The sequence below is a fragment of the Lactuca saligna genome, chromosome 4 (assembly GCF_052625555.1).
Source record: "Lactuca saligna cultivar CGN05327 chromosome 4, ASM5262555v1, whole genome shotgun sequence".
Taxonomy (NCBI): domain Eukaryota; kingdom Viridiplantae; phylum Streptophyta; class Magnoliopsida; order Asterales; family Asteraceae; genus Lactuca; species Lactuca saligna.
The window spans coordinates 95,514,977-95,526,998 of NC_136420.1; the positions used below are offsets into that span (position 1 = coordinate 95,514,977).

A 12,022-nucleotide genomic window follows, 5' to 3' on the forward strand; every position below is an offset into this window, starting at 1 on the left:
TGATAACAAAGCATTATACTGCAATCATTCGTATATACTTCAAAAAATTAAAGATTGAAAATATTAGAAGAATCAATATGTTCTCAAATGTATAACACATCATCACAACCCAAATGTCTCATACATCATCACAAACCAAAACAATAGAAAAAAAATCCAAACTAAAAAATTCAAACTTTTATCTATATGGTATTATTGAACTTTATTGAAATACAAAAAAAATCGAAATATATTTCTAGACACAACTATGCACTTTGTACCTTGGAGTTATTCAACAATGTCAAACATTTCCTTGAATTATGCCCTTTAACCCCACATGTTTTGCATGATCTTGATTGCTTGTTACCTTGAATAGTAGCCTTCTCCAAAGCACTTTTTAAATGTTTTCCTGTACCAGAACCTTTATTCTTCACCATAGGTGGATTTTCAACATCAACAACTTCAGGATTCGTAGTAGCTCTGTAAAGTTTATCAATATGAGCTTCTTTTGTAACCGGTAATTTGTCTGAACCTTGTTCACCAATATCAGTCATAAAAACTTCAAGCTTCTGCATAAACTCTTCTAACTTCTTTTCATCATTACTTAATGAATACAGGCATTGATCAAGCATGGAAAAAGCTTTGTATGCAACCTTCTCAACATTTCCAGACGAATCACTATATCTAAACGTCCTTTTCAAAATTGTGGTGGGGATAATATCTCTTCTCCATCTCTTAAGAATGTATCTTGACGGAATCTCTTGTATGTCATAAATCTTTAGAATACAGAAGATGTGTCTACAAAAAATTCCAAACCGCTCAAAAAGTATGCATGAACATTTCACCGTTAGATATTCTCTGTTGAATTCAACTTGTTTCAAAAAGTATTAGCATAATAAGCATATTCAAAAAAGAAAAATTAGAATATTTTTTCAAAATTATTAGAATATTAAGTATATTCTAAAATGTCAACATTACCTCAAAATCACATTCACTTGTGTTAAAATTCCATTCAGAATCGATGTCAACTTTTTCTTTTTTCTCAACTACTACCTTCTTCTTTGATATATTTGTCCTTTTATGTTTGACAATGCATATGTCAGAAACAACGCCTGATGTAACACTCTTCTGTGAACAAGAAACAAGTGAATGAAGAATCTCCCTCTGCACCATGAGAAAAATAGTCCTGGTGTATACCATAGATGCATGTTTCTCCATATCTTCAAGAGGTGTTTTGATGATTGGAATTATAGTAGATGTATCAAAATCAAATTTGATCTGATTATTCCTTTGCCTTTCCATAACAGACTCAAAAGCATTCATAAAATTGTTTAACGTATAACCATGATGCGATACCCTATTGAATGCTGAATTCTCACTTTCTGACCGAGAAGTTGTTCTCATTAGACCTGACATCGGTACATCTTTAAAATAGGCTGGAATCCAACTGCTTCTCAAATCAAACATATCTTTCATCCATTTATTGTCTTGCAACTTATATTTTATCATTAATGCATCCCATCTCATTTCAAAATCATTGACAACAATTTTGGAGTCCCATACTATACTATTGAAGTCCGCCTTAAAATCTGATTCATTCATTGTTTCCCAGCTTACCTTCAAAAACAATTCATATATTATTCTGTTAGAATATAATATAGTATAAAAAGGCATTTCATTTAATCTATTATCCTAATTACAAAAAATATTTCATTTAATATTCTGATAAGAATATAACAATAATGTTAGTACCTTCAATGGAAGTTTACTTGTGATATGCCACATACAAAATCTATGTTTTGTGTATGGAAATACTATCTCAATAGCTTTTTTCATTGCTGGATCTTGATCGGTCACGACCATGATTGGTGCTTTTCCAAAACACTTCAAGAATGACCAAAGTAACCAAATATAGGAATTTGTATCTTCTCTACACAACAAACTAGCTCCAAAAGTGACGCACCTTTTGTGATTATCAATGCCAGTAAAAGGTACAAATACCATACAATACCTAAAAAACACAAAAAAATACCATTAGAATATATAACTAAAAATGTTTATATTTCTAGAATAAATACCTGTTTGTACGATATGTTGCGTCAAACGAAACAACGTCCCCAAATAACTCAAAGTTTTGTTTTGAAGTGTCATCAGCCCAAAAGAGAGCATTTAACTACTTCTTGTCACATCTGTATTCGTATGTAAAATTTGTAACATCCTCTTTACGATTCTGAAGCTTTGTAATCAACAAATTTGCATAAGTGCCCCCGATGTGACAATTTATATCCCTTTTAAAATTTTTCCAATCTATCTCTATTCCATCAACAAATTCACATCCTCCTTTTATAACGCACATTAGTCTATATGCTGTAGTTGCCCCCACCTTTGCACTCGAAAGCTTATGTGTAAAAGCTTGATCAACAACATTCAACTGACGTTTAGCTCTTGAAAGATGCATACAATCTTGATTGATCAATTTGTGGTTGTATTGTTGTTCAAAGCGCCACAGGTAAACTTCTGAAGAATGTGGTATAGCTTTGAATGCAACAAAAGCTTTGCAATTTGTGCGTTTACAATTACTATTTCTCAATTGCTTATTATGATCATCACTAATTGTGTCTAAGGTAGAAGTGTTTGGCAATCCCCCTCTATTGCATATAGAATATTTCGAAGTTGTGATTCCACTCTTTTTCCTCTCTGTTGATTTTCTAATATCAAAACCAGATCTTAATGCATATCCTTTATACCACTTAATAGCATCTTTGATATCTTTAAAAATTGAACCCAAAGTAGGTATCCAACCAGGTTCAACCTCTGGAATCCAAAATAAAGAACCATCAGCTCCAATGAATTGTTTGCAAGAGCCATATTGTGCTGCAACATTGTCACTTTGAACTATAAAAAAGAATATACTACCATGTTAACATATAATCATAATAATTTGCATGCATATGAATGTAATCATAAAAAACCACAATCTTATATGTGCATTATTCTATAAGCATAATATGCAGTAACATGAACTTATCACCAACATCATTCTATTTACCTTGGATTTCCAATTGATTTCCATCATTATCCAGAATCTCTGAATCACCAGATCTGAATTGATGATTTTCTTCATCGTAATGATCATTTCCGATGTCATTCATATCTAAATCATACATAATTGTTACTACATTAAAAATTGAATATGTTATATGCAAATAACAATGAAAACAATGATTACCTTGGGTTTCCGATTGATTTTCCTCGTTATGAAGAAACTCTGAATCAGTATAACCGAACTGTTGATTTTCTTCATCAAGATGATTGTTTTCGATGTCATGCATATCCAAATCATCCATAACTGTTATCATTATTGATATATCAATGTATGTAAAATATTCTATAAGAATAACATGCAGTCTCATGAACTTATCATGAACTTATCACTAAGATGATGTTAATGAAAAGCAAATAGATGATGTTAATCAAAAGAAAACAGATGACATATTGCTGAAAAACATAATGATTAAATGAAAAGTTAAAAAACAAACAATGAAATAGGTGATGCATTGTCAAACAACATATTATAGATTAAATTGTTTTCTAGCTCAAACAAATTCAACAACAAATGATCTTTGATTGCTGAATTAGATGTCTCAACAAAAGATGATGTTTGATTTCTGAAATCACAAATCATACAAATATAAAATTGGAGAAATCGATAATAGCTTGATGATTCAATTCACGAACTAGGTTAAAAATTGAATACGTTATATGCAACTAACAGTGAAATCGATGAAAACTCAAACCTTGATCAATTGACGATTTCATGCTGTTGAGTAAAATTCACGGCTTGAAAGATCATAAACAATTGTTGAAGATGAGGATTAGAAGAAATCGTTGAACACTTGAACCTCTACTGAAATCGATTATCACAAAGTTAAAATTGATCAAAATCACTCGGCTTATCAATTGCAGATGAAGAAGAATCAAGAACATGAACTCGAATAACACAAAAATCGTGAATTTAAAAGCTCTGATTTAGCATCGTTCGATCAATGTCAAAAATCAAATCGATTATCGGTTGAAAGAATATAAGATTGGAGATAGAATATCGATCAAATTGAATTGAAGAACAATGAATGTTGTTTCATCGTATAAATTGGTAGAAACACATGAACAGGTGACATGATTTCTGGATGACATGAAAATTAAGCTAACCTGATATCTTAAATTTAACCTACTGACTAATCTACCCTTAATTAATTAATCAGCTAGATTAATTAATATTAATCCTTTTTTCTATGAGCCACAAGATCAAATCTGATCAAAGGCTAAGATTTGGTCTCCATGTCTCACAAAATATAGGTGGTCTCAAATGAACCTCTATATATATATATATATATATATATATATATATATATATATATATATATATATATATATATATATATATATATATATATATATATATATATATATACCACCCATAAACATTATATCATCTCAATAGCTACGAGGTGACCATCCTCACCTACCAGTAGGACCGATCGAATGAAGTAAGTCACCAATTGTGAAAGAAACATATAAAGGCTTTACAATTTACAAATAGTATGCTTCATATACTCATATACGTATGTATCCATATTTATAAATCATCATGAACTCACCCTGGATTAACAAAAATTCGTTATTCCCTTTTCCTTCGTGCTCTCTTAATTACAAAGATTCTAATATCCATTATCATAAATAAATAGAACATACAATCTTACAATAATAGAATGAATAGTTGGATGCCGTAAGTCACACTCATTTTGATCTTATCAGGTTTTACTAAATTTTTTATAATATACCCTTATACTGTCGTCATTGTTAACCTTACAAAATTTAGTGACTATTATTGTTGATCAATTTTTTTTTGAGATTGTTCTTTATTCATTTTGGTTATTGTTCAAAGTTTTGTTTTTTAGTTATTTATGATATTTTTCTATATGCAGATGTTGGTATTCATTTGCTTTGCTTACTGCTAATCTGGTTCCTAAGGATAGATCAACCACCAAATTTGATTTTGACGGATGTGCTTATTACAAATCAAAGAACCATTAGATGTATCACAGTCCATTGTTACTCAATAAGGAAAAGCAACAACATAATATACTATCTAGATTGTTTCAACTACCATTTTAGCCACGTAACCCTCATATACCACAGTCTACTGATGTTATACCTACATTAGAAACAAATGTTCATGCCACCACGACGCCACCTTCTGCCTTGGATACTCAGGTTATGCAGCTAATATAATATCTTGTTTACAATCATACGACGATGCCTACATTTATGTCTCATTCAGGTATGTCCTTATCCAATACTTTAGATATTCTTTTCTCCTTATGGATCTTGGATTCTGATGCAGCACATCATAAGTCACGTTGTTTGCCATCCTTTGTTTTTTTGTTTGATAGAACACTCATTTTGGTAATGTCTAACAGTGTTACATCTATACATGTAGATAGTTTTAGCTTCGTATTTACTCCTCATAGATTACTTACTAATGTCTAGTACATTTACATAATTGCATTAAACCTTAATTCACAAATGATATCCAGCCTAGCTACCGGGTTTATAACCCACAATGGGGTGAGGTTGGATGTTCAAATCTTTGGGACTCCATAAATCCTCTTTAATTGCTCATTGTGGGGAAATTTTCCTTGGAATTCCCATCAGGGGCTGGGTTTGCTCGATCCTGGGGTGCACGTTTAAAAGTACGTGTAGGCTTCGTAATTCATTTGCCGTTTCCAAAAAACATTAAACCTTAATTCAACCAGTCAATTGTATAAATATGGTTATTGTGTTTCCTTTTCTATTTCTCTTTGTTGTGTACTTGATCCATGCTTTAAAAGGGTGATTTAGAAAAGTCGCAACATAGAACAACTATATGTTATGGATCAATTGAAAGTGTCTAACGTCGCTGTAGTTCCGGTTTTTCATATATATATATATATATATATATATATATATATATATATATATATATATATATATATATATATATATATATATATATATATATATATATATATATATATATATATATATATATATATATATATATCTGTGTGTGTGAGACATTCCGGTTTGGAACATGTGATAAGGTTATGTTTACAATTTCTAATCTCTACATGTGTTTTAGGTTATTTGAATATTTGTGATATTTTTTATTGTAGTGGTGGTAAACTAGCTATATTTTCTGCATTACCGATTAGTAAAAGCGTCTCTTGTTTTTTTTGCTCCTTTTGATCTTATGCATTCTTATGTATGGGGTCCATCCCTAGTGCATCCAATGGGAGCTTCCAGCTATTATGTTTTCTAATCCTCAAAGTGGTAGGAGCGGGTGTCACCACCTGTCCCGCTGATGCTAGGCTGGGACACTGGGATTTCTTGTGTCCCCTCTGATTGCACTGAATGCAAATCTGGTCAAATGTTGTAGTCGTGGTGGTGGTAGCAATACAATCCCTGCTCATATGTCCAGTTCAGTTGCACTTGAAGCAGCCGGAACTCCCTGCCTTGCACACCTCATCGTGCAACTCGCCGCATTTGCCACAACGGCTACGGCTCTGCTGGCCCTAGACGTATGATCAGACACCTTGGACTTTTTTCCCGAACTCACCATGCCAGACGCCACCTCTAGCTTCCTCTTCCTTTCCATCTCTAAATCAATCTCTCTCACGAGACCTAGCAATCATGTCCTCCAGCCTCTTACAACTGGAGCGACTCACAAACTTTCTAATATCACTCCTCAACATCCCGTGGTATCAAACATTCTTCATCTTCTCGTCCTCCATGTACTGCAGAACAAGAAGGGCTCTCTCCTTGAACCTGGCGGTGATCTCCGCCACTATCTCTGTAGTCTGCTGGAGGTCCTGAAACTCTCTAGCAATCTGATGCACCTCAATAACAGATGTGAACTTGGCCCTGAACCTGGTTGTGAAATCACTCCAGGTCATCGCATCCAACACTGTATCATCACCAATGGCTTGTTCGACTTCCTCCCACCAATAACGTGCGATGTCCTTCAGAAGACAGGATGCTAATCTAACCTTTTCCCCCTTGGGACAACTACTGGTGCGGAATGCGTTGGCGAAATCAGCCAACTACCTAGTACTCACCATGGGGTCCCGAGCCCTATGGTAGTCGGGAGCACCACATACTCTGAACTCTCTAAAGGTGAGTGTGCGTGACCCCATCATGGCCGCCACCTCAGTGCAGAAAACACTCAATCTCTCATCCATAAGCTCCAGGATACCCTCCTTGATCGAACCAAAGATTGTGTGTGATCTCTGAGGAGATGAGCTCAAGAATATTGTGTGTGATCTCTGAGGAGATGAACTCCCTAGTCTGCTCATCTAGATGGTCGGCTCCACAACCTGAGCCTGATCCCTCACTGGCACCTGAACTGCCAACTGTCGCTCTAGGGCGTAAAACCACCATTATGAAAAACACATCATAACAACTGTCAGAACATTAACATAACTCGAGGAATCACATACATTACAAGTTTCGTGGATTCATCTTAGCCTCCCTTGACTCGAGTATGGATCATCTACTTTCAGTAGTACGGGCCCATACTACCTTCCACATATATCCGTACTTTCCTCAAGAACCACCTTGACTTCACTAAGTCCCTTCTACTACTAATGCTTCACACGCTACTCTCATCCTAGGCTTGTCCTAGGGTAATCACCATCCCACTCTCTTCCATCAGCTGCATAAGAAGTCCCTGCTACCTTTCCCTAACTAGCTCGCGAATACTATTACATATCACTAAGAGTAGATAATTCTTCGAATGAGAGGTTCTACCCTACAACAGTTAGACTCAAATGAGAGCTGTGAATAAGGCTAAACCTAACCTTATGAAATTATTTAGTCCTTGCAAGATGTAACTTAACATATTCGTATACTAGTTAGTAAAACACAACTAGAACTCCTAAAAGCACAAAGCAAGCAGCATTCAAGCATTGAGTACACATAATCAACACATACTAATCAAGCTATCATACTGTCTAATCTATACTAGCATGCATTTCATAAAGCTGATACACATATAACATGTAACGCCCTGATTTTTCAGGTATTGGTTTTGAGAGAATTGTATGGATTTCAAGGTCTACTCGGCGAGTTGGCTGCCCTACTCGTCGAGTAGCAACGAGTTTGTCCGCTTGTTTTAGTAACCTACTCGCCGAGTCCAAGAAGGGACTCGAAGAGTCGGAGCTGGATGATGAAACCCTAATTTCCGGGGTTTTACACCCTATTTAAGGACCACTTATCCCCCTTAGCCTCTCTTACGGCTCCCCTCAAATTTAGAAACCCTAATTGTATTTGTTCTCTATATTGATGTGCTTCTTAGCTTGAAAGAGGAATTTTGGTGAGGAAGTTTAAAGATCAAGAATTTTTGAGAAAGGAACAGCTGATGATCTGAAGTCCACCTCAGTTTATCACCATTTGGAGGTATCAAGTCATCACCTTGAGCTTCTTCTAGTTAGACCCCTTCTATATTTGAGTTTTGGGTCCATTTAGGGCATTTGGTGTTGCATTCCGTGTGATGAACCAAGATCTAAAGTTGCAACTTCAGATCTATGCTCATCTTGACTCTTATCATCATAAAGTCTCAGTCCTTAGCATGTTGGTGAAGATCTTTTTCCAAGAACCTCTTCTTTAGCTTATTTTGGGTCATTATCATCTTACATGCACGTAAAGTTTGCAACTTTACGTGATAAACATGCCCTAGGAGGTTGGATCTACAATATTGAACCTTAGCATGGCTTAAAAAGCCTCTGTATGGATGAAGGACTGATTAGACTCGGCGAGTTGGATGAATATAGTCGTAGACTCGGTGAGTTGGATGAACGACTCAGCGAGTCAAATAAAGATTTCCTTGGGCCCTGCGAGTTAGTCGAATGACTCGGCGAGGGTTTTCCCAACCTTCGGACACGTATGAACGCGACGAGTTGTAAGGGGAAAACTCGTCGAGTTGGCCGAGGAGTTATAGCCACTAATACTAGGAACTCGACAAGTCACTCAAGTGACTCGATGAGTTGGTGAGCATGCAAGGAACTCGGCGAGTGACTGGTTGTACTCAACGAGTTGAGGTCAATATGGATAGTTGACTTTGACAGTTGACTTGGACCTTGACCAAGGGTTGACTTTTAGACTTCTAGGACATTTTGGAAAATTGGAAATTTACAAGCATAGTTCTATGGTGCATTTAGGTGGTGGAATTGTATCGAAAATCCAAGAGCTGGAGTTTATCTACGAGCCGACAGTACGAGGTGAGTTATCCTCACTATATCAATAGGGTCTAAGGAATCAAGGCCAACCCTTCATGTATTTGTATCTGGATTATGGCATGATACGTTCATTGATTACATCCTGGTCAATTAGGATAGCGATTTGCTTATGATTAGTGACCTGGTTAGGTCGGTGTCCTGGTTATAGGATGATACTATGTTAGTGATCGGTTAGGTCTGTATCCCGGTTACTGGGATGTTGCTATGATTAGTGATCTATTAGATCGGTTTGACTGTTATATGATATGAGCTAGTATATGATGTTTATGTGCATATGATTGTTTCGTTGGGGGTTGGGTTGAGGCGATCCTGCTTTGTGTTGTAGGCCAACATACCCGGCGAGCGGCCCGGATAGGTTGTAGGCCCTATGAGGCGGTCCAGTCATGTCGAAGGCTCGGGAGTGGTCCAGATAGACTGTAGGCCATGCGAGGCGGTCTAGTCAGGCTGAAGGCTCATTATGCATGTTGTTCTATAATTGTTATATGATGTGGTTATATTTGTATGGCGTTGGTATTTTGGGGGAACTCACTAAGCTTTTGGGCTTACAGGAGAAGGCATGATCGTACAGCTCCTCATGATTTGTCTATGTTTCTAGGAAAAACTATGATATTAGATTTTGAAAACAAACTTTGTAATGATGAATGGTTTAAATGTTTTGAAAAAGTATTAATTTGGCATGAAATTTTTGGGTGTTACATAACAGGCACATAAGGCATCCTTCCTAGATCCTTAGTCTTAATCTAGTATGCAGTTCTCATAAAGCTGATAATCATATCATAACATAACTTGTATGGGTAATTTGGGAGTACTTACTTGAGCTCGGCTGATTACATGCACCACACCTTTCCCTCTTTTCAAAGCTTTTTTCTAGAATTCTTTTCTTTTCACAAAAATCCTTTTATAAAAATGGTTTTTTTTTTAAATTTTATACCACTTCCTTAGTTTGAGCTCAGACACACTCGAAAGTGTGTCTGAATCCCTCAAACCAAGGCTTTGATACCAACTTACTAGTGGAAGTACCTGAAACCAAAACTGAAAATTGTAAGAGCGAAGCTTGGTGAGCTCCCCCAAACTACCACATACGATACAATAACACATACTGGGCCTTGCCCGACATCAGACTAATCTGGCATCGGGTCCTGCCCGACATCAGACTAATCCAGCATCGAGCCCCATCCGACGTCAGAACTATAAAGAATAAAATTTAAAAGATCGATAAGATTCAAACAGGTAAATCAAGAACATAGTAATAATCAAACAAATGTTGAATGATTAAAAGTCACGCCTTAGTAGAAATCGATAAAGAATTCTCACTATAAAGGCGTGCTAGGGTTTACAAAGTTTTCAAAGATAAAACGTTAATGTCTTCGGTGCATGCATGCACTATAAATACTTAAACCCTAATTAATGAGACGACTGTATAGGCCCAATACCGTATACAAAATGGAATAACTATTATAAGCCCAATGACGCAACATCTAACGCCCAACAATCTCCCCCTTTGCATTAACTGAGGCTGGAGATGCTTCACTGTTGAGTCTTCTTAATTTTCTTAAACAGCTTAGGTATCACAGCAAGTAAAGTACTATGGAAGAGAATATACTATCGAATCATATCATTAAAGTTCTTCATCGCAGCAGCATCATTTGACTTACACTTGTGGATAATCTCCAAAATATGTTCTAAGTAAGACGTGGAGAATAAATGTGTGTCTACCAATGCAAAGAGACATTTTTGAAATGACCCAGAAGCATCCATTCCATGCTGGAACATGACAATGTAGTGCTCCAAATCCATTTTTCCCATTCGCATTTCGCTCATATCACTTGCTCTTCGAATTGGATTGACCGTGGGCTTTCGCTTCAAAACACAAGCAATCTCGATATCCAGCTTCGCCATTTCATAGATATATAAAAACCAACATTCGATTTAAATGAGCCAAAATGGGTTGATACTTTTGTTCTTCAATAAGCAAAGAGTTCACCAGCATAATTCAATCATGAGGATTGAGATTGGGCAGATTAGCAAAAGTGAATTCGTGTGGAGTATTTTCAGAGCCTCAGGTGACCTGGAACTTTGCATTCATAAAGCCCCCGATAAAGATTGGCCCTAAAACTTGATGGTGATTATCTTTTGTGTACTCCATATTTGATACTGTGGTTTGGCATGAGTGAGATAAAAGTCAATTAAGGCTTTATCCACTTTCGTATCAGGAGAATGGATCGTAGCAATGGATTTAAAACAATGAAAAACAAAGGATTTTCGTGTTATGGGCATGTTAAACTGGGAATCCTTTGTGTTTTCCAAATCGAACGAGAAAACTGGATCCAACGAGTGAACACTTCGGAGTTCGACAGCCTCATGAAGCATACGCTCCAACGTCCACAGTGGAAAGAGCGTTTTTCTTCTCTCCAAAGCATCGTGAGCTTCTTTTTCTTTTCTCTCTTTCTCTTTAGCTTCTCTCACAATGAGAGCATTTTCATTCAACTCATGATCATGAGCCTTTCTTTTTAGTTGATATTCTTCAGTTTCTTCATCTTCATCTTCATCATCATCCCCTATTGGTTTCTTGCCTTTGGAACCCGAAGCCACATTAACATTCGGTTCTTTTTGCTTTGGTTTTTCTCATTCCTTAGTAGCTTTATCTTCTCCCACTTATTTTGAAGGAATAGGGGCCTCAGAAACACCTTCAATCCTGTTCAAAAGAG

At 36.1% G+C, this 12,022-nt stretch overlaps 1 pseudogene; it reads right to left on the reverse strand.

Annotated features, from left to right (window-relative positions):
• Window positions 1-245: 245 nt before the first annotated feature.
• On the reverse strand, window positions 246-11,213 carry LOC145039932 (protein FAR1-RELATED SEQUENCE 5-like; annotated as a pseudogene).
• Between the last annotated feature and the right edge of the window lie 809 nt (window positions 11,214-12,022).